At 42.8% G+C, this 26,158-nt stretch overlaps 1 protein-coding gene across 5 annotated transcripts in view; it reads left to right on the plus strand.

The window, feature by feature from the left end:
• Positions 1–26,158, plus strand: part of CREB5 (cAMP responsive element binding protein 5) — a 318,303-nt gene that overhangs the window by 17,591 nt on the left and 274,554 nt on the right. The window lies entirely within an intron of this gene.

Here is a 26,158-nt window from a genome sequence, read left to right on the forward strand (position 1 = left end):
GATGAGAGGCTACTCAGATTGCTGATTTGTATTCAATAATTGTTTATGTAATCTGGTTTTTTTTTCATTCAAAAATTTGGGTGAAATATCCACAAAGCATACCTAAGAGGAGACACATGTCCACTGCTTTTCTTCTGCTATTTGTGCAGCGCAGTGTATCTACTCAGAAGTAAGTCTCACTGTGTTCAACAGATCATGCTTAGGGTTGCTGGGTCTTCTGCTTCAGAGAGACCTTCTCTGGCAGCCCCCATCTCCCATTGCTGTTTTGTAGGAAAGTGGGAGAAAGAAGGGGGGAACATATATGTTGCTCTGATGTGCAACATCACTTCTGGTGCAAAATGACATTGTGTCAGGGTGGTGTTGTCAGATACCCTCAGGCTCTATGGTCTGACCATAGAGCTTTGGTGTTATCCCAACACAATGATGTCACTTATGCTTCCATGCCAGAGGTGATTACATGCGTCAAAGTAACACATATTTGAATGTCCCTTCCCCCCAGAAACCTGTAGATGAGTGGTACTGGGCCGGCAACCCTATCATACTTCCAAATAAGTGTGCCAAGCAGTATAGCTTCTGGCCAAACTACAAATTACAAGATCCTCAGGTTGTTTTTGAGAGTAATTTTAAAAAGGTTCACCCAGAAGTAAATCCAGATTTATTCAGTGCGGCTTCCACCCAGGAAATTGTTAATAGAACTGCAGCCTCTAGACCTCCTATGAAGACCTTCAAGTCGAGATTTGCAAACCTCCAGGTGGGGCCTGCAGCTCCTCCAGAAATCAAACTGCAGATTACTGCAGAGATCAGTTCTGCTGGAGAAATTGCCTTCTTTGGAGATTTGACTCTATGGCATTATACCCCTCTGAGGTGTCGCCCCTCCCCAAACCCCACCAGGCTCCACACCCAAATTTTCAAAAATTTCCCAACCCAGAATTGGTCACCTTACATCAGATATAAATTGCAAGTTCCATGCTTGGAATTCAATTCCCTGGCACACAAGGACCCAATTTGGGACCATGACATGTGGGGAGAAGGTGCTTCAACTTCCCTACTGCTCTTTTCACAATCTGAAACATGTATGTAGGGAGGTCTCACTGAGGCTAATAGCTCCTCCAGAGCCATTTCAGCTTGGGGAAATGATGTGGAGGACCTCTTCTCCCTATGCATTATGGACTTCTTCTCCCTATTCTTCATTGTTCTGATCAGGGCTTTTTTTGTAGCAAAAGCCCAGTGGGAACTCATTTGCATATTAGGCCACACCCCCTGGCATCACCATTGTTTCACATAGAGCTTTTTAATAGAAAAAGCCTAGCAAGAGCTCATTTGCATATTAGATCACACCCCATGACACCTAACTGCGTTCCTGTGCATTCCTGCTCAAAAAAAGCCCTGGTTCTGATCCAAATTGAGCTCCTGCAGGCCTGGGAATTTAATTACTCATGTGGCAAACCTAAGGACTTTGTTACATGTAGTTATTTATTTAGTTATTATTTTCTTTCTTCTCCTCCTAACTGAGAATTCTTTGAGGAGAGTTAAACTTTATGGATAGCTAAGTGACATTTAAAAATGATTATACTTATTGAGGAAAAAGTTTTCCACATATAAGACTGCCAGCCTCCAGGTGGGACCTGGGGATTCCCTGGAATTACGCCTCATCTCCAGACTACAGAGATCAGTCCCCCTGGAAAACATGGATGCTTTAGAGACTGAACTCCATGGTATGATACCCCACCAAGGTCCCTGCCCTCCCCAGGCTCCAGTCTATCCCCAAATCTCCAGGAATTCCCTATCTTGGATCTGGCAGTCCTCCACCCTGCTTGTGGCCAGGGGGACTGGGCAGCTCTAAATGTGGATGGACTTATGTTGTGTTCCTCTTGTTGCCGTTGATGCCAGAGGGCTTCTACATGGCAGATTTCTCTGTAGCTCCTTGCTTCAGTCTGCTGGCACTAGACATTTTCCCACCACAACTATCCTGTGCCCCAAAGGCTTTTCAGTTTTTAAAAATATGTAACACAATATTGTTATATCAAACCTAGGGTATGTAACCCCTTGGGGAAACTGTCTTGATTTCTGTGATACACCAACAGTTTTTATGCTGAGACATTTTTCATCCATGCGTATGTAGTAATATATAAATAAATTCAAGCAAAGAATAGGGTTGCCAGCTCTGGGATGGAAAATACCTGGAGATTTGGGTAGTGGAGCCTCAGGAGGGCAGAGTGGGAGGGAGGGAGGGACTTCATTGGATACAATGCCAAAGAACCCACATTCCAAAGTGGCCATTTTCTCCGGGGGAACTGATTTCTGTCAATCAGTTGTAATCCTAATCTCCAGCCACCACCTGGAGGTTGTGCAGCCAAACAGAGAACCACGAGCAGCTCGTAGAAGTGGAAGTGAAATGAGGGACCAAGTACAACCTCATAGCATATTTTCATTTTTGCCAGTAACATTTGAAAGAACTGCAGTTTGAAGCATTGGACTTCGGAGAAGATTGCTCGCTTATTGAACTGCCACCTGGAGCTTCTTATTTGGAAGAAGATGTGCATTGTTTGCATGTTAAAGGATTTTGGTTTGGGTGGAATTGACATTCTATTGTTTAATGTGTTATTTCTATAATTATTAACAAAAGAGAATTTATACTTATTTTCTAAAGACTGTTGAATTTGTGTTTGGTTTGAGGCTGGTCATCGTGGAGGCTTGTTTAGCTTTCATCTCTGTCAACACCTGGAAGTTTACAATCCTAAAACCAGAGCAATCCTAAAACCTTTTCAGTTTGTTGTTCCTCAATATTTTCTTTCTTTTGATGTCACCCTGTTGCTTTCCCTAAAAATGTGCTCATTTTTAAATTTCTGAGGGACCCTTCAAATCAATTTAAAACGATTACACATGAGATTTGTGGGTATTCCATGGGGGCATCTAAGGATTATGCCTCTGACTGCAACTGCTTGGGAAAGAGCCTCTCAGATCCCCAATCACTGGCATAGAGTTATTAAAACCAAACTGTTATTCCTTTGTCAAAAATTGTAAAGGGCATTATTTATAAGAGGCTCAATATGCGATAGAACATTGTATAAGTACATTGTTTTGTGTTCTCCTTGTTAACTCTGCAACTGACTGAACCATTATATTCTCTGAACGTTGCCTTGCTGAGATCACCCATGACAATGGTGTAAAAACAAATGTGTTTTAACACGACAAAGTCACTATATAATTTAAGAGTGGTGCTCCCTGCACTAAAACCTGTGTTAATTTCAACTCTAGTCACAGCAAAGAAAAACACCTGCTTGGCTCCCCTCAGCCAGTTGGAAAAAAAAAAATTCTAGAAGAGGGGAGGCCTCTTTGGACCCATTTCTACATTGTGCTGAGCATCACATAATCCAGTTTGCTAAATATCACGTATTCACGCCCATAATAAATGAGAACGCAAGGTTCTGACTACTCCTCTTAATCATCTCCTCCCCCCAAGCTCAGTATGATTTCCAGAGAATTTTGTGGGCTCATTAATTCAAACACTTGACATATACTTGGGAGTTATGTTTTCTTTGTTTAAAGAATCAGATGTCATCTTCCTACCAGACTGTTACAATAAGATCCACTTCAGTTTTTATACTCCAATTGAAAAATCTTCTGCCTTCCCTTAAGTAATATATAAGACTTGCTAATCTTAAGAAAATCCTGATTTTTTGGGGGGGAAAGAAATCCTCATCAAAAATAATTTTGCTGTCTTCTAAAACATTAAAGTAAAAAAATGCACAAAAACATTGTTTTTTAGTAACATTCCTCCACCAAGCACTTCTCTTTTAGAATGACTTTCTAGCTCTTGGAGCATGAGTTGGTGGATTTTGGGTGAAATAGTTACAAGATGGAAAAGAATAACACACCAAATGAATCTCTTTATTGTTGTTGTTGTTGTTGTTATTCCACTTTCCCCCATGATTATGGGGCTCAAAGTTTAGTTTAGTTTAGTTGATTTATATCTTGCCCTCCCTGCCGAAGCAGACTCAGGGTGGCTCACAAAACATAATAGAGTAATAATAAAAGCAGTTAAATTAAACATTAAATTAAAACAATTTAAACAATTTGGTGCTAATTCCATATAATTTAAGGATGGCATTCAGTGTTCTTGGACATCCAGTTTGGTTCTAATATCTCAGCAGTGGTCGTCATTCAGTTAAAAGCTAACAAATAATATCATTTTACAGGCCTTGCGGAACTGGGCAAGGCCCCACAAGGCTCTGACCTCCTCAGGCAGTTGGTTCCACCAGTGGGGGGAAGCAATGGAGAAGGCTCTCTAGTTGTTTTCAGTCTTGCCTCCCTCGGCCCAGGAATCAATAATAGGTTTTGTGTTCCTGATCTGAGTACCCTCTGGGGAACATGTGGGGAGAAATGGTCCCTGAGGTAGACAGATCCTCAGCCATATAGGGCTTTAAAGGTAATAACCAGTACCTTGTAGCGAATCCAGTATACCACCAGCAGCCAGTGCAGCATCTGCAGTCCAGGCTGTATGTGCTCCTACATGGAGTGCCCCAATAACAGCCTGGCTGCCGTGTTCTGCAACAGCTGCAGTTTTTGGATTTGGGACAGGGGCATCCCCACGTAGAGGACATTACAGTAGTCTAATCTCGAGGTGACCGTAGCATGGATCGCAGTTGCCAGGTCGCTGTGCTTGAGGAAGGGAACCAACTGCCGTACCTGCCTAAGATGGTAAAAGGCGGATTTGGCAGTAGCTGTTATCTGGGATTCCATTGTCAGGGAAGGCTCCAGTAGCACCCCCAAGCTTCTGACACTGGGGGCCATTGTAAGTGGTACATCATCAAAAGCCAGTAGGGGGATTTCCCTGCCAGGACTACCGCAACTCAGGCAAAGGACCTTTGTCTTTATCAAGTTCAGCTTCAGTTGACTCAGCCTAAGCCATCCTGCCATGGCTTGCAACTCCAGGCCCAAATTTTCTGGGACACAGTCAGATCGGCCATCCATCAGTAGATAGAGCTGGGTGTCATCCACATACTGATAGCAACCCAGCCCATACCTCTGGGCTATCTGGGCAAGGGGGCGCATGTAGATGTTAAACAACATCAGAGAGATCACTGCCCCTTGAGGCACACTGCAGTTAAGCGAGATGACTGGAATGACTGTCCCCCAATCGCCACCCTTTCTTCCTGACCTTGAAGGAAAGAGGAAAGCCATTGTAAGGCCAAACCCTGAATCCCTGCATTGGCAAGACGGTGAGTCAATAGCTGATGGTCAACTGTGTAAAATGCAGCTGACAGGTCTAACAACATCAGCACCACTGAACCATCTTGGTCCAGATGCTGCTGAAGATCATCCACAAGGCTGGCAGTACTGTCTCCATCCCAATGGAAGCTGGACTGATGGGGATCTAGGATGGATGGATTGCAACATAAGTAGATTGCAACATTAAAAAAGCAGTTTAAAACAGTTAAAAACTATACATACAGACCAGTTAACCAGATGAAGTGGAAACTGTTTCACTGTTCCAAACAAACCAGTTAACCAGATGAAGTGGAAACTGTTTCACTGTTCCTGGAGAGAGAAGGGAGGGAAAAAAGCAGAGGGCTGTATATAAATAAAATTCCCTGGTCTCACCCATATCCCTGGCAACACAGTTCTGTTTTACAGGCTCCGTGGAACTGATTTATGTCCCATGGGGTTTAGATGCTCGGGTTAACTCAGTAGTGCACTTTATAGAACAGGAGCTATCACCAAAAAGGCTCTAGCTCAAGTTGAAGCCAGACAAATGGTCTTTGGCCCCGGGACTGTCAGTATGCTGTTGTTGCCTAAAGGGTGTAACGCTTTTTTTGGGGGGGGGGGAGGGTATGCCAGAAAAGGCATTCCCAATAATGGATAATGGTAGTGGCATTATAGTTAATGCTAGTGGCATTCTTGAATTGAAATTGACTTTCAGTTATTGCAATCATTTCAGTTTCTTGAGATCCAGAGATTTTTATTGTTGTGGTACGGCCACATACCTAGGCATAACCCAGCAATCCTAAACTGGATTTATTAGGAAGCAGCACTAAATTTGGTGGGTCCTGCCTCCAAATAAGCCTGCTTAGAATCAGGCTGCAAATAAGTCAGATGAGAAAAAGACGGGGCCATGTCTTCTAAATTTAGTAAACATTAGTGTTTATACTGAGAACCAATTGATGAACTGTCTCCGTGTGGGGGTGGATAGGGAGTGAAATCTGATGTGGTGACTGATAGAGAGGAGGTTTGTATTAATTCCTGCCCACACCTGCTCTAGTATGTAACAGGGCCAAGAACTAAGTTGCCATCCCTTCTCCTATTATCAGTGCTGGGATTGATGGGGTGACTATCTTTGCCTCCTCCCCTCCATTTTCTTCTATATTGTGGTCCCATAGACTTGCTCTGCACATCCGTCAACTGGCTCAAAAAGGAAGATGGATTTTCTGTTTGCCATATAATATTCTTTTCTTGATTTGTGGGGATTTGAAGCTGGACTTCAGGGAGAAGGTAAAGCTTTAGCCACTTGATAACAAGGGAATTACAAAAGCTCTAAATAACAATGCAGAATGGATAGTGGATAGGATGTATTAATTCTATACCTTGTTGATAACACTGATTTTTTTTTTTACCTGCTAATTTTCAGACTTGTAACATAATGCAATCTTAAACAAAGCTTTTAGGAAAAGAGTAAGCTAAAATGTCTGACTGGTTGTCTTTTGGCATCTTCTTTTCTAGCTACAGAAACTGTTGATTGAGGTTACACTAGAATTTTGGATGAGCAGATTCTTTCCCATTCTCTTTTGCTCTCATCCCATCGCTTGGTTTTCTCATTGCCTCCATTCTACTCCAGTTGCTTTCCACTTTAACTTGGAAGATTTTTAAGTCACTTTTAGAATTGGCATGGAATTACCAGTTTTCAGGCTGCATCTTGCTCCCACCCTTTATAAAATAGAAGTCTGCGTATGAGCTTATATACACTGATTAAAACACTGTGCAGAAAGCACTGTGCAGAATGGTTGTGTTGTGCTTTAATCAATAAACACTGGAACATCTATGAATGCTTAGATCACAGTGCAAAAAGGAGTTCTGATGGAACTGTGCTTCGCATCAACATGTCTTTTTGTATGATGTGTTAAGGTACATGCACACTAGTATGTGCATCAGTAAGCAGCAAACTCAGCATCGACGATGGTCAGAACAAAGTCTGGAAGCCTGAAATGAAGGAGTAACAGACTGCTGATGCATTTGCATCACTTTGCGAACGTGGTAAGACAATTCAGAGCTATGAAAGTTATTTGAATATTAACACAGATGGAATTCAAAGAGCAGAGCTTACTTTTCCTTCTTAGAATAAACAATTATTCATTACCACAATTCTCCTGTGAAGAACCAGTAGACTTTGACCTCTGTTGAAATGTGCTTGATAGTAATAAATGCTTTCCTGCATCCCATTACAGAGAGTTTTGTGTCATGCTGACTTCCCTCTTACGCTATTACTACTCCATTTGAGGAACTGTAAGGTGGGGTAATGTCCCCCACCTCCCAGTTTTACAGCCCTCATATGATTATTTCACAGGGTCATTTGTATTTTTGATTAGTTCATTGAATGACCATTCTTATGAAACAGATCTACATCTTAGATGCACTATAGGCACAAATCCTTTTGTGTCGGAAATATGGGCTGCATTGTCCCTTTGGGTATCCTTGGTATGAGATATACAAAGAATCCACAACCAATTATTCATTTCAAATAAGCTTTATAATTCCTGAACTGAACCTTGCTCCCTCCTTTCAGTAGCTGATGTTGCAACCCTGGGTTTCAAATTGAAACTTTCAATGCACTATAGATCTGTTTAAGTGTAGATTCTGGCTCATGCAAGTGGTCTACTTACTTTTCCAAACACCACTTCCAAGGAGAATTGTGTGCAAATGTGATCCTGGATCCTTGAAAATACCCGCAGAGGAGAAGCCAGGATATCATACAAGTTCTGTGTCATTTGACATTCTAGTCCTCATGCAAAGTGACCAATTCTAAGTTTCCATCTGGAAAAGGCTAGTACATGTCTCCTTTAGCTGGGCCACTCTTCTGTTTTTATATTGCTAAAACCAGCAGTTTTTCAAAGAAGCTTTCCAGACAGCAATCAGTCAAGATTTCATATTTAGTACTATAGTAGAATTAGCCAGAATCCAGAACCAGTGATGTTATTGGCATTCCCACAGAATGCAAAGGCAGAGGGGTAATGCACTCATTGGCAATGGAGGAGATCAGCATGCTATCTGGAGATCCTTTTTCCTGGTCAGCAACAAAATGTTGCATTTTCAGAGATGAAAAATGCTGTTTCAGCACTGAAGAATCCATGCATCTATCTGTATGTGTGCAGAAGGTGAGCTCCTGCAACATTATTAAACAATAAAAAGAATATATTGAAAGACCTTGATAGTAAAACCTATTTACTTAGAATAAAATCCCATTGGTTGTAGAAAAGCATGCATGGGAGTAGTGGATGAGTCTACTGTGTCCATGTGTAACTGTAAGTGATTACTGAATATCCACAGCGATGTGTTTTATCATTTTTTGTGATTGAAAAAAATTTGTGTTCTTTCCAGTTGACAGTAATTTTTAGCCTGGCATTTTTTTTTAAATTAACCACTGTAAGTTTGCTGGATGATTCTTTCATTTAGTAGATGTGTTTCAACAGTATATGCAGAAGAGGATTCTCCGTCTTCTGGTTGTTTCAAATAATAATAGTTTTCAGACATTTGCTTTAAGTACATCTCTTAATCCTAACCTTTTCTAGAGATTGTCAATATTTTTCCTTGTGTTGCTTTTGAGACACCTTTATTTAATATCTCCAGTGATCACTGTGCAGAGTAACCTCTGACAAGGTCTGTTGCTAACTAGTATTTACTGCTTTTTACAAAGTGAAGAGGTTAGTTTTGACAAAGGGCAGACATTAGTGACTTTTGCTTCACCAGCATGCCTGGAGTTCATAAAACATGGAGACAGGTACTGAAAATGCATCTCTTTTACCATTTTTGTTTTACTGTAGATGATCAGGCTGTTGGTCTTTAGATCCTGTATATCATTCCTGCTCCCTCAGAATTTGGTGGAAGTTTTGTAAGAGGATTTAGAACTTCTTTAGACAAAGGGCCTGATCTAGCCAGGACTCTGCACATGAACACATGCTTTCTTATAATGAATCCAGATGTTCCAAGAGGGGAAGATGAATGTGAGGTGAGCAGAGTGGGATCTTGTTATAGGTTTTGCCCACTTATGTGAGTTCACTGGAATACACGGATATAGCCCATGTGTATGCAAGCATAAATGTGTAGTCTTTCTCTGTGCAGAAACAGCATCTCTCAGTGTGCAGAAAAAAATCATAGGTGCATCCATTTTTATGTGTGTAGAATACATTTGTGGGGGTGTTCTCGGACATACATTCCAATGAAAGTGCATCAGTTGGGGCAAAGCTTGCTGCCCTGATCCCACTCCAATGTATTTTCATTCCACTGCCTTAGCATGGCTGAACTGTAATTAGATTGGGTGCTGGACTGGGAGCACTTATGCAGCAACAAAATTCGTGGCTGATGCTGTTATTTTTGGATTGGGCAAGAGAAAAAAAATACTGTCCAATCAGTTGTGTTGTGAGTATGGCATGCAGCAGCCTGTTGCTCTCCAAAAGAACTTTGGATTGAGGTTTTGATATATAGGTTTGTTCTTGGTAGGGTAGCCATCCTTCAAGAGTCTGGAGATCTCCCAGAGTTACAGTTTATCACCAGACTACAGAGGTCAGTTTTGGAAAGTGATGTCTATGACATTATCCTTTGTTGAAGGTCCTCCCAAGGTTCCATCCCCAAATCTCCAGGAATTTCTCTATTTCTCTACACTACTAGCTCATGGATTTCAGCTCTAGTCATGACTTTGGTTTCTGTTCAAATATCCCATCCTATCCATGCAAATGCCTTTGTTGTAAAACATAGAATGCTTCTGATCCAAACTTTGTTAGATCTCCCCCGTACAGGCAGACACCTCCATACAATCATATATCCAGAGGCTTCATGAAAGTCCTGAACTATTGAAGCAATTTAAAAACAAGGAATGTTAAGAAGGATAATTCTTGTCTAACGATTTCATTGAGTCCTTGAGTTCCACAGTGCTCAACCAAATGAAAGATATATGACGACTAGAACCAGAGCAGTTCCAATGTCAGGATTTCAGTTCTTATGTTCCTTTTCCAGCAACCTCCCTAGACATTCACTCCATAAGAATTTATATGTAGGAGTATTTTGGCATATTCTCATAACCAAATATTTGATGTTGCTTCATCCAGTTTTCTTTCCATTGTATTGTAACTTGATGCATTAGCAAGTCACCTGAAATATTAGTGTTATCCTTGATTAGTTACTTCCTAAGACAGAAACTGACATTCTTTATCTGAGTAAACTTTTGGAAATCCTGAATGCAGCTCTTTATTTACAGTCTTGCAAATTTCATTGATTGCATGGTAACTCCCCCCCCCCCCCATACTGAAAAGGAGAATTTGTCTCAACATCAGTAATTAGACACTGTTCCTTTCACCTAAGGAGCTTTTTTCACTTGATTTTCTTTTTGCCCTTAAGAAATTGGTGGAAACTAATAAACAATCAGGTAGCACATCTCTAGTGCTCCTGAAGTTTGCAGGGCTTGGCACCTAATTTTAAGATCAATGCGTGGGCACCAGTGCTATTGTGCAATCATGGATCAGGGGTGAATGGCAGAGACAAGTTGTCTCATTATAGTGAGTCGCTACTGATCTGACAATAATTTCCCTTTCATTAAATTCCATGGTGTTGCTTTTCCTGCCTTTTAAAACTGGAGGTGGAGCCAAGGGAGCAGGGGTGTTTTGCTGGATTGGTTTGGGATGGTGAGGGTGAAAAGGAGGCAAGACAAAGGAGTGGACTGGCTGAGCACAGGAAAATATGGTAACTTATTTTAGCGTAAGCAAAACGCTGGTATAGTATAGAGGTAGGCGTTTCAGACTAGGGTCTGGGAGATGCAGGTTTGAATCCCCACACTGCCATAGTCTGGCTGACCTTGGGCCAGTCACTCACTCTCTCAGCATAACCTCCCTCACAGAGTTCTTGTGAGGATAAAATGGAGGAGAGGATCACAATGTTAAACTGCTTTGGATCCCCATTAAAAAGTGGTGTGTAATGAAGCCAGTAAATAAAAGGGGATACATATTTTTATTTATTTGTTTAGTTTCTTTATACCTCACCTTTCTTGCGAATGAGAACCCAAAGCAACTTATATAATTTCCCCTCCTCCATTTTACCCTCACAGCAACTCTATGAGGTAGGCGAGGCTAAGAGTGTGTGACTGGCCCAAGGTCACCCAGCAAAGCTTTCATGGCAGAGCAGGGATTCAAACCCAAGTCTCCCAAATCCTAGACCAGGGATGGCCAAACTTGCTTAATGTCAGAGTCACTTAGAATAAACATCTGATGTCTGAGAGCCGCAAGACATGAACAAATATTATACAAATGTCTTTATTAAACTCTTAATACTTTCTTTGTAGAGAAAGATAAAACACATATGTACTCACTTTACAACACAGGCATGCTAGAAGGAAATTTATTAAAAAAACAAAAGCTGAGAATAACAGTCCGCATAAGACTAGCATAGGGAAAGGTTAGGGTAGTATTTTTTGCATCAGTGGGAGAAGGAAACACACATGTACCCAGGGCTGTTTTTGTAGGGAAAAGCCCAGCAGGAACTCATTTGCATATTAGGCCACACACCCCTGACACCAATTCAGCTGGAAATGCATTCCTGCTCAAAAAAAGCCCTGCATGTACCATATAAACACTGACCACCATTTGCATCATTATGCATTTCTCTTTGCCTTGACACCAAGGTTAGTAAATACAGTTCCTACAAGAGCAATGAAACTAACGGGAACCCTGCACTGTCCTCTTTAATTTTGTCTCCCCTTCCAGTGGCTCCCTCAGCTCTTAGGCTCTCTTTCTCCGCTCTAGGTCTCAGAGTGACCTCTGTGGTGGGGAAGAGATTGCAAGCCTGCCTATTCCCCCCCTCCTTCCCTGCCTCACCCACGGTGAAAATAGTTCTCTACCAATGGGTCAGTGTTTAGAAGCTGTCTGAGGTCCCAATGCTAAGTACGCTTACTTGAGAGTAAGCCTGCATTACGTTCCTCCTTGACTTCTGGGAGCCGCATAATATGTGCAAAAGAGCTGCATGTGGCTCCCAAGACCAACACTCTAACCACTACAACATCTCTAGAATTTTTGAAAGTCAGTGTTGGGGGGAATTAATTGGAGATCTTGGAAGTTAAACAATAGCATTTTGAATGGAATCAGAAGAAAACAGAGGTAAATATTTTGGAACAAAGAAATTTATGACATGTATAGGTAGTGCTTGTGAGGGAAATTAAACCAGGGGAGGGGGAATGAATTTTAGGCATGGGAAATAACTTTCTGAGGGAGTTTTGTAAGGACATTAATGTTTTTGGAAAAATGAATGTTGGGAAGATAAATTATTGGGGGGAAATATTTTCAGTACATGGTGGGCAGAGCAAGTGTAATTGGAGTGTGGGCCTCTGACCTCACCACTAACTTTTGCTACATTTGTAGCCTTGGGCAATCTCCATCTAGTTTTCACTCTCATTCCAAAAGTTGCCATCCAGATACCTCCGGGAAGCAGAAGGCAAAGACACCAGCATGCTTCTGAATGCTGAGATTCGTTTTAGTCGTCAATGCTGAAATAATTAGGGCTAGATTCACAATCAGTCCTGCTGAGATGGTCACTAGAATTTGGGGAGGGTAGCAATATACTGTCTGCCTGTCTCTTGCCTCCCATGCCACCTTCCTGCCACTACAACTGCTTCCTCCATCTACCTCCTAATTAGTGTTGCCAATTCTAGTTTAGGAAGTTCCTGGACATTTGATGGTGGGGGCTGGGGGCTGGACTGGGTGGAGTTTGGAGACAGAAAGGAGCTCTGTGGAGGTGTGATATGTCCTGTGATACCACATCCCTACTGTCATGTCCAGGTCAAAGGTTAATTCCTCCAGTTCTCCTTCCTGTTAGGTCACTTCTTCTCACCAAAATTCAATTTTAAATTTCCTTCCTTATATCACAACTTTTTCCTCCTACCTTATGTCATTCGTAGGCTTCTGTATGCATGTGTTCTGTATGTCATACTAACCTTTTGATCTTAAATTATTTGTTCTGGCATGTTGGGCTGCTATAGTATCCAGTCATGTTCAGCTCAGCTTGAAAAAAAAACCAAATCTCCTCAAAATATTCTTCATGGGTTTTTTTTTAAGTGGTAAAGACCCATAGGAAAACACTGGCCAACAGGAGTTCTATCACTCTTTTAATCCCCAGCTGGCTTCTGGCTACTGCCAGGTTGTTCTTGGCAACTGACAGGAGGTTTGGGGGTGGGTACCAGGGTTGCCAGCCTCCAGGTGGGACCTGAAGATCTCCTACTTTTACAACTGATCTCCAGTTGGCAGAGATCAGCTTCCCTGGAGAAAATGTGCTGCTTGAAGGGCACTTGGTGTAATTTGTAGACTGATCAAAGCCACCAAGTAATACACCGTTTCTCAGTTTGCAAAAATATATTATAAGGATTGTGTACAACACATAATAAACAATACAATAATGATAGAGGATGGTGGTGCTAGGACCTTTTAAAGTAACAGAAACTCCAAGGGGTCAAAAAAACCCGTCCCCAAATGAATAGATATAAGTCCAAACTGGAAATAGTCCAACTGAAATTCACAAGGTGGGTGCTCCTGAGGAGTGTTGCTTCAATGTAGCCACTTTTTAAAAAAGATGTCTCTCTAGATTTTGATGACATTTCAATTCTTTCTTCAGTTTAATGGCTCAGTTATTTAGGAACCCCGTTCTACATTCTCTAATCACAGCATTAAGCTTCTCATTTCATTAAGCTCTTTGGAAAGAGTCCAATGTTCACACTGAAATGTTCACACAGTGTTCACACTTGGTTGAAACAGGCAACCAAGAATGGTGACTGAGCTCTCCCACAAGCAAATAATTTGGGAAGTCCAATAGGACATATCTGGACTGCTGTGCTGTTTTTAAGCATCGTTGTGGCAGAGGACAAGTTAAATTAGCTTGCTGTGGCTCCTATGCCAATGTGGAGATGGTGATATAAGATAAGAGAGACAAACAACTGGAGGGGGAAAAACCGAGAAAAAACATTTCTCCCTCAAGGATTAAAATAAATAAATAAATTCCAACAGAAATATAGGAATTTTTTGGAGAGCACAAATTCTGTGGTATAACATATTTTCATTTAAGAATGGTAAAATACTTTTAAACACAGTGTTTTGCTCACATAAGATGTAGAGTATGAAGACTTTTATGTAGGATGATCTACACCATATACTGTAGACATATACAACTTATTTTCTCTGATATTTTGTACATGTGATTAATTTTGTATACAGCTAAAAGGCTATATAAAGTATGTAATTGTTTTATTGTAAGATTTTAATTAGTTAATGTTTAACCTGTAAATGCTTTTACTGTTATGAGCCACCCTGAGCCTGCTTCGGCGGGGAGGGCGGGATATAAATCCAATAAAATTAAATAAATAATGATAATACTCTGATGCCACACCTTGTCATGTGCAGGTCAAAAGTTAAATCCTCCAACTCTTTTTCTTGTGAGATCACAGGAAGAGTTCAATGTTAGCTCTACATACAAATAGGCTGCTTGTATAAGACTACTTCTGTCCAAATAGCACACTTTCCTTGGTTTACTAAAAAAATGTGTTTTATATTGAATATCTATTTTTCCCTACCCCTTGGAGACAAAGATTCAATTGCCAGTAGAGTTTACAAGTGCAACATGCTTGCCCTCTCTTTGGAGAAAGCATGGCAAAATTGACTTGGCAGGGTAGGCAAAAACCCCCATTTTGAAGAGGTATCAGACCGGCATTCCACATAGATATGAAATCCACAGCAGCCATCAATGTAAGCTCCTACTCTATTCCATCTATTGTAAGTAGGCTTACCATTCCCCTATTGGGGATAGGGGATTGCCCATCCCAGTTTCTGTTGCCTGCCATTGCTTCAAGCTTTTTGGGGGGGGGATATATTTATATATATATATTTTAAATGGGAGCATCATGTCTGTTTCCTAGAGCTATTCTATGTTTTTACCAGAAGTGACATGGCAGTGCAAGCACTGTCATGCCCCACTCCCCATGTCCCACCTTTAAACATGCCACCTTTAGATCTATGATTAATGCAGTTTGCCAGCAGCAACTGACAGGGGCTTGATAAACCTCCTGTTTTGTTGTCTATCTAGGCTTCAAATTACATTTTTTTTTTGCTATTCTTTCATAGATGTGTGTATTTTATAAACCCACAGCCATGTGCCTGCTGTGAGAGCAGCTTCCACAGGCTGTGTGCCAGGATAGAGGAAGGATAGAGGGAGAAAGACTGTTTAATCTAAGGGTAGGCAATATCTGCATGTGTGCCAAGTAGCAGCACACCAGGCCATTTTGCTTGGCACACACTAATGGGGTCTGCTTACTTTCAGTGTGTCAAATTCAGTCCTTTTCTTGGCCTTTGTCTTTTTGTTTGCCATATACGAACATCTGTACAGGTAGAGATTTCAGGGAGTTTTGGCACTCAGGCCAGAAAGGTTGCCTACCTTGGTTTAACTCTTCTTTCTAGTTCTTTTCTAGGTAAAAATTGTGTGTGGGGGGCAGAATTTCACCCTTGAGAGGAAAAGCACAGGTTTCCCTGCCTACATGCTGAGGGGTGGGGAGGGGCTCAGATTGTTTTATATGCAAAAAGAAACTGAAGGAAAAGGTTTCAACAGTCCTCTACCCACAGTGTTCTGAGTCTGATTTTTAGAAAAAATTGGTTGGAAAAAGCATGGATCTCCATATACTGTCTAATTTTAATTTAGGATTGCAAAACAGGCGATGCAGCTGAACAGACTACAATATATTTTAAGTAGGTTGCACTGATTTTGTTTTACACCATTTGCACAGGTGTGATCTGTCTCAAAGTCCAATACACATTACATGGTGATTGCCAATGGTGATCTTCCCATTGATTGTACCATGGAAAACAGCACGTGATGGAGAAGGAGATTCACACCATAAAGTATAGCATGTTGACCAGTTTTCACACGTGCAAGTCCTGTTTTGATCCTTCAATCAACAAGTAAAAAACATGCATGCCTTTCATTTTGGTCTGCCAGCAACAGATACAAGCCTAGAAGCTTGAAATATTTTGGTTTGGTGAAAGGTATCATCTCATTTATCTTGTCTCTCATAGTGAGAGTTGGAACACATTTCATAATTGGCCTCAGACTAGACAGAAAACTCCTTCATTGTGGCTAAGCTATGGTTTAAAAACAAACGCCTACTTATCTCATGTCTCATGGCACTCAGCTCTTCATCAAACCTTTAATCTGTTGTCTGAAAAAAAAATCACATGTGAGCCTCAAAACCTTTTATTATAGGAGGAAAGTTTTGAAGTTCTAAATACAGTGAAGACAAAGACCAAGACTATAATAATAAAGGTCAAGAGAACACTGCAAATGCAGAGATGAGTTCTACTGATGGAAAGAGAGCTTGTGCTATGTTAAAAAATGGCAAACTTTTGAACTCCACATAATTGTTCTGTAGAGAGAACAAGAAGGGGGTGTGAACAGCAAAAGAAATCATATCTCTAATATTAAATCAAGCAGATGATGTTATTTGGAAAGATGGATTTCTGTACTGTAGCATTAAAGATGTTACATTGGACAGCTGCCTGATGAAATGTTCTGTGTAACTTGCAAGTTTGGACTCATAAAAGATAATATTGCCATGTGATGGTAGCCACTGATTGTGATGGATTTCAAAGAGTATTAGAGAACTTCATTCTGGACTTGAGAGCAAAGTAGCTTCTCCATGCCGAGAAGGCACGTATGGCTCAGTTCAGGTGCAATGAGAAATAGGATTTAATTAAATTATGGTTACCATGATCATCTAAATGTAGGCCATTCCACTAACTATAGTTAGGTGAGGAAAAGAGCAAAGGTGATGGGATCAGCATTTGTCAAGGCAAACCAGGCTCAGAATGTTTGTAAGCCAAAGACCAGTTTCACAAACTAGCTAAGATAGTCCATGGTTTTGCATGACTGTGAACTCAGCCTAGGTTTGCCAGTCCCAACTCCTGGCAGGGGCTCCCCTGGCTTTGCAGGCTCCTCCCTGCCACCAGCCAGCTGGCCAGTAGGGAGAAGCCCCAGCACAACAGCCATTATGCGTGTTTAGATCTCCCCAGGTTTAAAAGAACCTTGCCAACGGTTTCTGCTTTGAACTGTGTGTGTGTGCCTTTAAATCTCAGCAGGAAGAAAGCTACATGGGTGGGGTGAGCAAGTAGAGCCAAGTGGATCTTCCACCTGAGTGTGTGAAGCATGTGACAAAGGAAGAGAAGTGGCACAGTTACTTTGTTTTGCATTCATTTCAGGAGTCATGTGTATAGTAATATGGAGTTAACTAGAACCTGATTATGGGATGGAGGAAAACACCATCTCCTAGACAGCTCTCTTTTGTTCTCCTGTGTTAGTCTGAAGAAGTCGTTTGAAATACAGTAGACTGTTATATTCAGCAACTCCCATGAGTAAACTGGCCAGTGAGATCACAAACATGTGTACTTGTAAACTGTGTTTATTTTGACAGCTTTGTGAGTATGTGTGTTGGCCTGGGTGCTGAGGCACCTGAAGGGTCCAGTCAATCCTTAAGCTCATTGGGTGTTCATGACTATTGGTGACTTCCAGTCAGTCTCCTTCTCTCAGCCTAATGGAGGAGGCAAGAAGAACCAAGGATAACTGTGAGGACAGTATGACTTTAACATAGTATAAGACCTTAACATCATATAGATTCTAGAGGGTCAGAGCAGAGGAACAGTGTCATGGCTGAAGCTTCTTCTGATATTGATTTCTAAGTTTTGTAAATAGTTAATAAAGTTCATCTGAAGTTACACTGCATCCTCGATCTTGAAAGTTATTCATAAAAAAGTGACAATAACCATGGATCTGTACAGTTTGCTTTTAAATACTTTTGCTTTTAACATACTTTTTATGTCTTATATTGTTTGTTTTTGTTTGGAGCATCTCTTGTATGATCCAAATGTGCCTGATAGTGCAACTCTAAGCAGAACTACAACCTTCCAAGTTGATTGAAGTCAATGGACTAAAATGGGTGTAACTGTGTAGGACTACACTATAAAGCTGCCATCCTAAATCCACATTAGAGCATAAATCCCACTGAACTGACAGAGCCACAGCCAGATTTCCCAGTGATGTCCTTAAGGTTAAAAAGTAGCTGCAGGGATTTTCTGATTTTTAAATCTTACCCCATGCTGTTTGTCTGGGAGGAGGGGATTTGGAGTGGCAAGTGACTGGAGAGTAAAGGGTTAATTTTTTTCCTGAGTTTAATTCTAAGCTTCCAAAAACTGCTTTCAAATAAAAACCAACAACCTCCCCATGCTGGGGGATTCAAGAAAACACAAATTGCATATTACATATAATCTTTGACAGGGCTTTTTTTTTTTTCTTTGCAGAAAAAGCCCAGCAGGAATTCACTTGCACATGAGGCCACATCCCTGATGCCAAACAGGAACTGTGTTCCTTTACGTTTCTGCTCAAAAAAATCCCTGACCTTTGATACTGGAGAATGAATGTAACTGTGTCATGTTTTATTTTGGGCCTAACATGCATAGGGCATTGCTGTGTGGCTGCAATCCTAAACTCACTTAAGGAAAATAAGTCCCATGGAATGCATCTGGACTATACAGTTTATACATTCAGAATATAATCCAGGAATTGCTTTAATATCAGTTATTATGTATAATTAGCATGGTTCAACAAAGATTAATACTCTGCTGGAACACATGTAACACGAAGATAATTCTGATGTTTTGCTGTGGTTGCTGTATGTAACTTCAGTGTCTCTGATGCCTTCAGAAATGTAGCCATGTGAAAACCTGAACAAGCAAAGCAAAGCAAAGATGAACATGGTTTGTTCTCACAATTTACTAGATAGATAGATACATTTTATTTGTATCCCGCCCTCCCCGACCAAGCGGCTCAGGGCGGCTAACAGCATAAAATTCGATACATACATTGTATAATAAATAGCATTTAAAAACAGTTAATTAAATCCATAAAATTCTAAAAACATTAATACATTTAGTGCTATTCCATCAGTAAGTTTAGTTGGCAATTTAGTAGTATCAGCTGGTGAAGGCCATTTGGAACAGAGTGGTTTTGCAGGCCCTGCGGAATTGTTCAATGTCCCGCAGGGCCCGCATTTCCTCTGGGAGCTGATTCCACAGCTGTGGGGCCAGAACTGAGAAGGCCCGAGTACGGGTACTTTGGAGTCTTACCTCCTTTGGCCTGGGGATAGTCAGCAGGTTCTTCCCTGCTGACCTCAGTGCTCTCTGGGGTTCGTATGGGGAGAGGCGGTCCCTAAGGTAGGCAGGTCCTCGGCCATATAGGGCTTTAAAGGTAATTACCAGCACTTTGTAGCGAATCCGGTATACAACTGGCAGCCAGTGCAGTTCACGCAGCCCCAGCTGTATGTGCTCCCGCTTTGGGAGCCCCAGCAACAGTCTGGCAGCCGCGTTCTGCACTAGCTGCAGCTTCCGGGTTCGGCACAAAGGCAGCCCCATGTAGAGGGCATTACAGTAATCCAGTCTTGAGGTGACTGTTGCGTGGATCACTGTTGCCAGGTCCCGACGCTCCAGGAAGGGGGCCAACTGCCTTGCCCGCCTCAGATGAAAAAAGGCTGACTTGGCAGCGGCTGCTATCTGGGCCTCCATTGATAATGAAGGCTCCAGTAGAACTCCCAGGCTTCTAACCTGGTGCGTCAAAAACCTGGTTAGTCAAAAACCAGAAGAGATATTTCCCCTCCTAAAGCGCCCTGACCTAGGCAAAGGACCTCTGTCTTCGCCGGATTCAATTTCAGCCCGCTCAGCCTTAACCAAGTTGCCACGACCTGCAGTGCCGGGTCCAAGTTTTTTGGGGTGCAGTCAGGTCGGCCTTCCGTTAGCAGATAAAGCTGGGTGTCGTCTGCATACTGGTGACACCCAAGCCCGTACCTCCTGGCAATCTGGGCAAAGGGCGCATATAGATATTAAATAGCATCGGCGAGAGAACTGCTCCCTGAGGCACCCCACAATGTAGTGTGTGCCTCTGGGAGAGCTCTCCCCCGATTGCCACCCTTTGTCCCCGATCCTCCAGGAAGGAGGAAAGCCATTGTAAGGCCAACCCCCTAACCCCAACATCGGCGAGGCGGTGGGTCAGTAGCCGATGGTCGACCGTGTCAAACGCAGCCGACAGGTCTAACAGCATCAGCACCGCCACACCGCCCCGATCCAGATCTCGATCCAACATCTCTTCCACATTAAAAGCAAACTTTGCTGAGGTTAATATTATTTGCAATAATTGCATTCAAAAAAGGTCATCTTTGTTGAGAAAGTTTCAGACCAACAAATTAAAGCAACAGAAATTGTGTTTAATGTTGTTAAGATGTTGCTGTTCAGTCCCATGGATTGTAGAGTTCTTGACAGGTTTTTTTTTTAATTGGGTAGCAGGGAAATATTTCAAATTTCATCTTTCAGGTTTAGTCTGAATTTTTCTAAGATTAGGAGAAATTGTTTCTGAATTGTCTTTTTTCTTAATTAACACTTTTGTTACACAAACAATCCAAAATCTTTTGTTATTCCAAAAAAGATTATTCAACCACTTACTATGGCACTGTGTTTGACAAAGTAAATATACACTGTAGAAAATGAGCATAATTCCCTCTGTGATGCAAATGGTCACAGCCTTGGCTGACATTCTAGCCATGATCTGTTGCTTGGTACCCAGCTTCCCAAATGACTTGCAGCCACTCAAGTAAAGTTTGTTCTCCATTAACCTGAATCACACAGAATTCATGAGGTGGATTCTCTAAACACACTAAACTCGGAAAACTGCATGCATTGCTCATTGTTGTACAGCCTTCTAAAGTCTGGTTACAACATATAGGTGCTAGTCATTTTGCATTTTTGACATCTTTTAAAACAGACATTTGATCGCTGCCTCATCTTCACACAAGGTGGATCGTCTTTCACCTTATACCTTACATTTGTTTGAAAGCACAGGGAACCCAGCTGTGTTCTGACCACAAGGACCACTATCTTTTTCTCATATCATAATTGTTTGGAGATTCAAAGAAGCTGCAAAATATTGTTACAGTGACAAAATTTGAACTAGAATCGCCCCCACCCCTTTTATGGGAAGAAGCTGCCTTTACTTCATGCTCCAAAAAATTCCATAAATTGATCAATTTTTGATGGTAAAAACTACATCTGCTTTTAGGTGAAGAAGAGGAAGAAGTAGTAAGAGTTATCTGGCCATGACATTTTTCTGCACACATTTGCCATTAGAGGCTGCTGTCAGCCTGTGCTTCTCTAAAGTCACTGGCCGTTTTCCCACTTAGCGTTTGCTCCCCTTATTCCCCGGCGCAATTATCTCCGGATCACTTTTTTCGTTTTCCCACTAGTGACTCTTTGCGGAGTCGCCCTCCCTGAAGCGCCGGCTCAAATCGTTTTCCCACCGGCGTTTTCCCAGTGGCATCGACTGGAGTCGATGCCCTGTCAATCATTTTTTTTTAGACGTCATTCTAGTTGCGTAATTACGTAACAACGCAACAACGTAACAACGTAACAACGCGACAACGTGATAGAGAATCCCCTTTTTCGCGGGCAAACAATCACGTGATGGTTCTGTTTTAATACTGGCCGCAGCGGCGTCCTCCACACTGCCTCGTATCGTCAGAAGCATTCACAATGGAGAATCCTGATGACGAGACTATGGCGCTGCTTTATTCAGCAGTGGATATTCTGATTTTGTGTATCTACGCCGCGCGCCAAGTGCTCCGCGCCGGAGAAAGACTCCTCGCTCATGGACTTGGATCACCGAAACCTCTGGCCGCCTCTAGGAAGTCTGACCGGCTTCGGCTGATTAGAGGTGGCAGTCGCCGCCAGCAACGTAGATGGCACTACCTTGCCGGTATCCGGTTCGCGCCCAGGTATTGGGTGTTCCCCCGTGAACTCGGCTGGTGGGAGAACTTTGTGCTTGTGTACTGGGGCGACGAGCAATGGCTGGATAACTTCCGGATGACCAGAGGGACCTTTATGGAGATTTATGCCGCTTTGAAGGACAAGCTGGAAAGGCAAACCACAAGGATGAGGTCTCCGGTCCACCCTGAGAAGCGGCTCGCGGTAGCGCTGTGGTACCTCGCTACCGGAAGCGCCTATCGGGAAGTCGGTGCGCAGTTCGGGATCGGCGTTACCACCGTCCATGGGATTGTGATGGAGATCTGCGAAGCCATCGAGAAACGTTTGTTCTCAAAGGTCGTGTGCCTCGGTGACGACATCGGAACGGTGTGTATTTTTTTTTTCTTTTCCCTAGTTTTGCGTTATAACGTAACATCGATATATCTGACCCTGATGTGATTCTCTATTGCTAATACAGTGGAAGTTGAAATATCCCTGATCCATTGTGCTCCATTTCTCTACAGATTATGGACGGTTTCGGTAAGCTCGGTATGCCGCATACGGTGGCTGCTCTGGATGGATCGCACATCCCGATACGGGCGCCTGGGGGCAAATCGGAGGAGTTCTGCAACCGGAAGATGTTCTGCTCCATGATCCTCCAAGGCACGGTTGATCACACAGGACGCTTCGTGGATGCAGAGTTCGGCCACAGCGGAAAGACCAACGATGCCTTTGTTCTCGCGAACAGCCATCTCTGCTCTGGCAATGATGCAGGGCTCTGGGTTCCGGGGAACCCCACGGTGACTTTGGGAAATGTAACCATACCTGCGCTTGTATTGGGCGACGGAGCATACCCCCTTAGACCGTGGCTGATGACCCCGTACAGGACACCCGTCGGGCCCGTGCAGAAGCACTTTAACAAGAAACACGCCAGGGCCAGGAACGTGGTGGAGCGTGCTTTCGGGAGGCTTAAGGCTCGCTGGCGTGTCCTGCTAACGCGAATGAACGCGCAGTACCGGAGTATTTTCTCCATCGTGACCGCATCTGTGACTCTGCACAATATTTGTGAGGGAAAGGGACATGCGGTCAACCTGGACATTCCAGATAAGGAGATAACACTCCTCCCAGACCAAGAAGAACCAGACTTCAGGGTTATAAACAGGAGGCAGTTAGAGAGTGGGAGGGCTGTGCGGGATGCTGTCGCAGAATATATTTATCAAAGGAGATGATTCTTCGGCTTTCCGTCCCCCATGGCTCTCGCTGCCGCTGCCCTTGAATGAAAGACTGCTTTTCCGGTGCTGCGAAGTTACGCTGTTTCAACCGTTATATGTATAATCGCCTTAACGTTATACCTGCGTTTGTTTATACTGCTTCCCGTTTCAGCGAATAAAGCTTTGGGCATTATAAACTGCATAGTGTTCATTTACTTTGGTTGCGGTTGGGGGGGGGGGCAATATTTCGGTGCACCGGTGGTCCTACACGTGCTCCTGGGCTGGCTCTGTTTTTGCCTTGCCGATCATAAAATGCCTTCCCCATGATTGGATGGATGAATTTTGATTTTGCACTTTCTGGCAGCGACCCCTTCCTTCTTTATTACTGCTTTATGGCAGTACAGTACAATTTCCCCACCCACCCTCACCCTTCTAGTTTCTGATATGCCTTACTGGTGGGATGTGTGCCAGGGGGAGGCACCAGGTCTGTGCACAGACTACCACCCACACCCACCCATCCCAGTTCTGATAAGCCCTGCTGGTGTAAAACCATTCTTATCAGGAACTACTTGGATACTAAATAAATAAATCACTTAAAATGTTCTATGCCTTTTTTGTGCTTTGTTTATATTTTCATTCACCCACCCTCACCCTTCTAGTTTCTGATATGCCTTACTGGTGGGATGTGTGCCAGGGGGAGGCACCAGGTCTGTGCACAGACTACCACCCACACCCACCCATCCCAGTTCTGATAAGCCCTGCTGGTGTAAAACCATTCTTATCAGGAACTATTTGGATACTAAATAAATAAATTACTTAAAATGTTCTATGGCTTTTTTGTGCTTTGTTTATATTTTCATTATTATTGTTTGTATTTTAATGTGCTGTTGAACATTCTAGCTACTGGGAAATTTTTTTATAAATATGTTAAATCAAATAAAATTTGTAGTTGTATGTATTTATTTACATTATACTTATATCCTGCCCATTCCATACAGACTCGAGGCAGCTAACAGCATAACATAGGCAGTAAAGAGGCAATATTAAAAGAGTTGAACAATCAGATGCACAACAATGGCGCTACTTCAGGCAGTTCATATAATATCTTCTTTCTCACACGCACAGATCATGGGCAGTTTGTTATAAAAGCGCTATTGATCCAGGTGTGGTTGCAGCCCTCCCCTATTAGATGTAATATGCAATCCTACAACCATAAAGGAGAAGGCTCAAGAAATTTACATTTTCTTATGCTATTGCTAAGAAAAGAGCTGTAATGCATGGTGTTTCTGCGGATCCCCCCACCAGCCACCCTCCCCTGTTATGATATTACTGGTCCAATAAGTGGCACTGCAGATTCCAGTGCATTTCTCACAGCTGCTGTGTGCTTTCATTCACATGAGTCTAATTACTTTTTTCTTTTCTATATCCAACCGCAGTCGACAACCGTCCAGGAGGCGCGGTAGAGCAGCCAGGCCCACCCCTGGTGGAAGAGGATGATGAGGGCCCTCAGCTGGTTGGCCTGAGGGAATAAGGTGCATTGCCTGACAAAGCAGGGGTGGGGGTGCTGGGAGGGGTGGGGGTGTTGGGGAATAAAGTTTCATTCTCTTAAATGTGTTGTTTGTTCAAATAAATTATTGTTACTTTTGAAACCTTAAGGTGTCGTTTTCCTTTACCTAGACACTGAACAGGGAGAAGTGCAAACATAACTTTAATAAAAGTGCGTAAACATCAGAGGAACAAAGCAATAGCTAGGAGCACACTGCCTGTGCAGGCATAAACACTGAAATAACATCATAAATGACATCATGCACAGCATGTGAACAATGAAATAACATCATATAAACAGGTATAACCAATGAAAAAACATCATGAATAACAACATGCACAACATGTAAACAATGCCTGCAACTCACACCTTCCCTTGATGGGCATTGGTTCTGGTACCCATGAATGGGACATTGCTGGAAAACAGCAACATAAGAAGCATCTGTCATAGACAGCAGTGCACCTTAGGGGCAGCCTAACAATAATCCAATGGAGTTATCATCAGATGTTCCAAAGGGAGTGCTTTCAGGGCTCAAAATACATCCTCTGCTTCCCTGTGCAGGATCGTTTCTTGCCCCTACGTGAGGCCGCAACACTGCCACTGGAGCAGGGTGCAGGAGCCAGGACGCTCTGACTTTCAGGGACAGACGGTAGGGTCTGAGTATCAGGCACAGACGTGGGGTTGTGACTCTCAGGCACAGAGAGGAGTGGCTGACTTTCAGGCATAGATTCCTCTGCCAAAACTGGGTACTCCATATCTGACGGCAGAGTGCCCCGATTATAGCTGCAGTCACAATCCAGGTGCAGCTGCCTACGTGTGACGGATGGTGTAGATGCTGCATATGGTGGCGATGTTGCAGTGGCTGGTATCTCACCCACCCTTCCCTGTCCCCGACCTTCCCTAAAAATTTGGGCAATGCTGCCTAGCATATCAACCGCTGCCTTCATAACATCCACAGTCTCCCTTGTTGCCTTTTCAAAAGCCTCCCTGTTCTGTGTATCACGCTCCCCCTGCACTGAGAACCTGCGTTCTTCAGCTTCAAGCATACGGTCCAACCGCTCCATTGTGTCTTCGTGATCCCGACGGGTTTGAATCATCATCTCCTTAGCCACATTATTAAGCAAGGCAACCCTTCGCTGACGTTGAGCTTCGTTCTGCGCACTCTCTTCCTTTCTTTGCTGTGCTGATGACACCGGCAGATGATCTCCTGAAGCATCTGAAAGAAGAAGGATGGAAGGAGTACATTACCTGGAGAACTCTGGCAGTGCACCCATTGTTTCAGCTATGTTACAAGCTGCACTACTGTGCTGCAGGCATTGGCACCGCTGCTGCAGTTTACG

Source organism: Heteronotia binoei, chromosome 10 (assembly GCF_032191835.1).
Source record: "Heteronotia binoei isolate CCM8104 ecotype False Entrance Well chromosome 10, APGP_CSIRO_Hbin_v1, whole genome shotgun sequence".
NCBI classification, from domain to species: domain Eukaryota; kingdom Metazoa; phylum Chordata; class Lepidosauria; order Squamata; family Gekkonidae; genus Heteronotia; species Heteronotia binoei.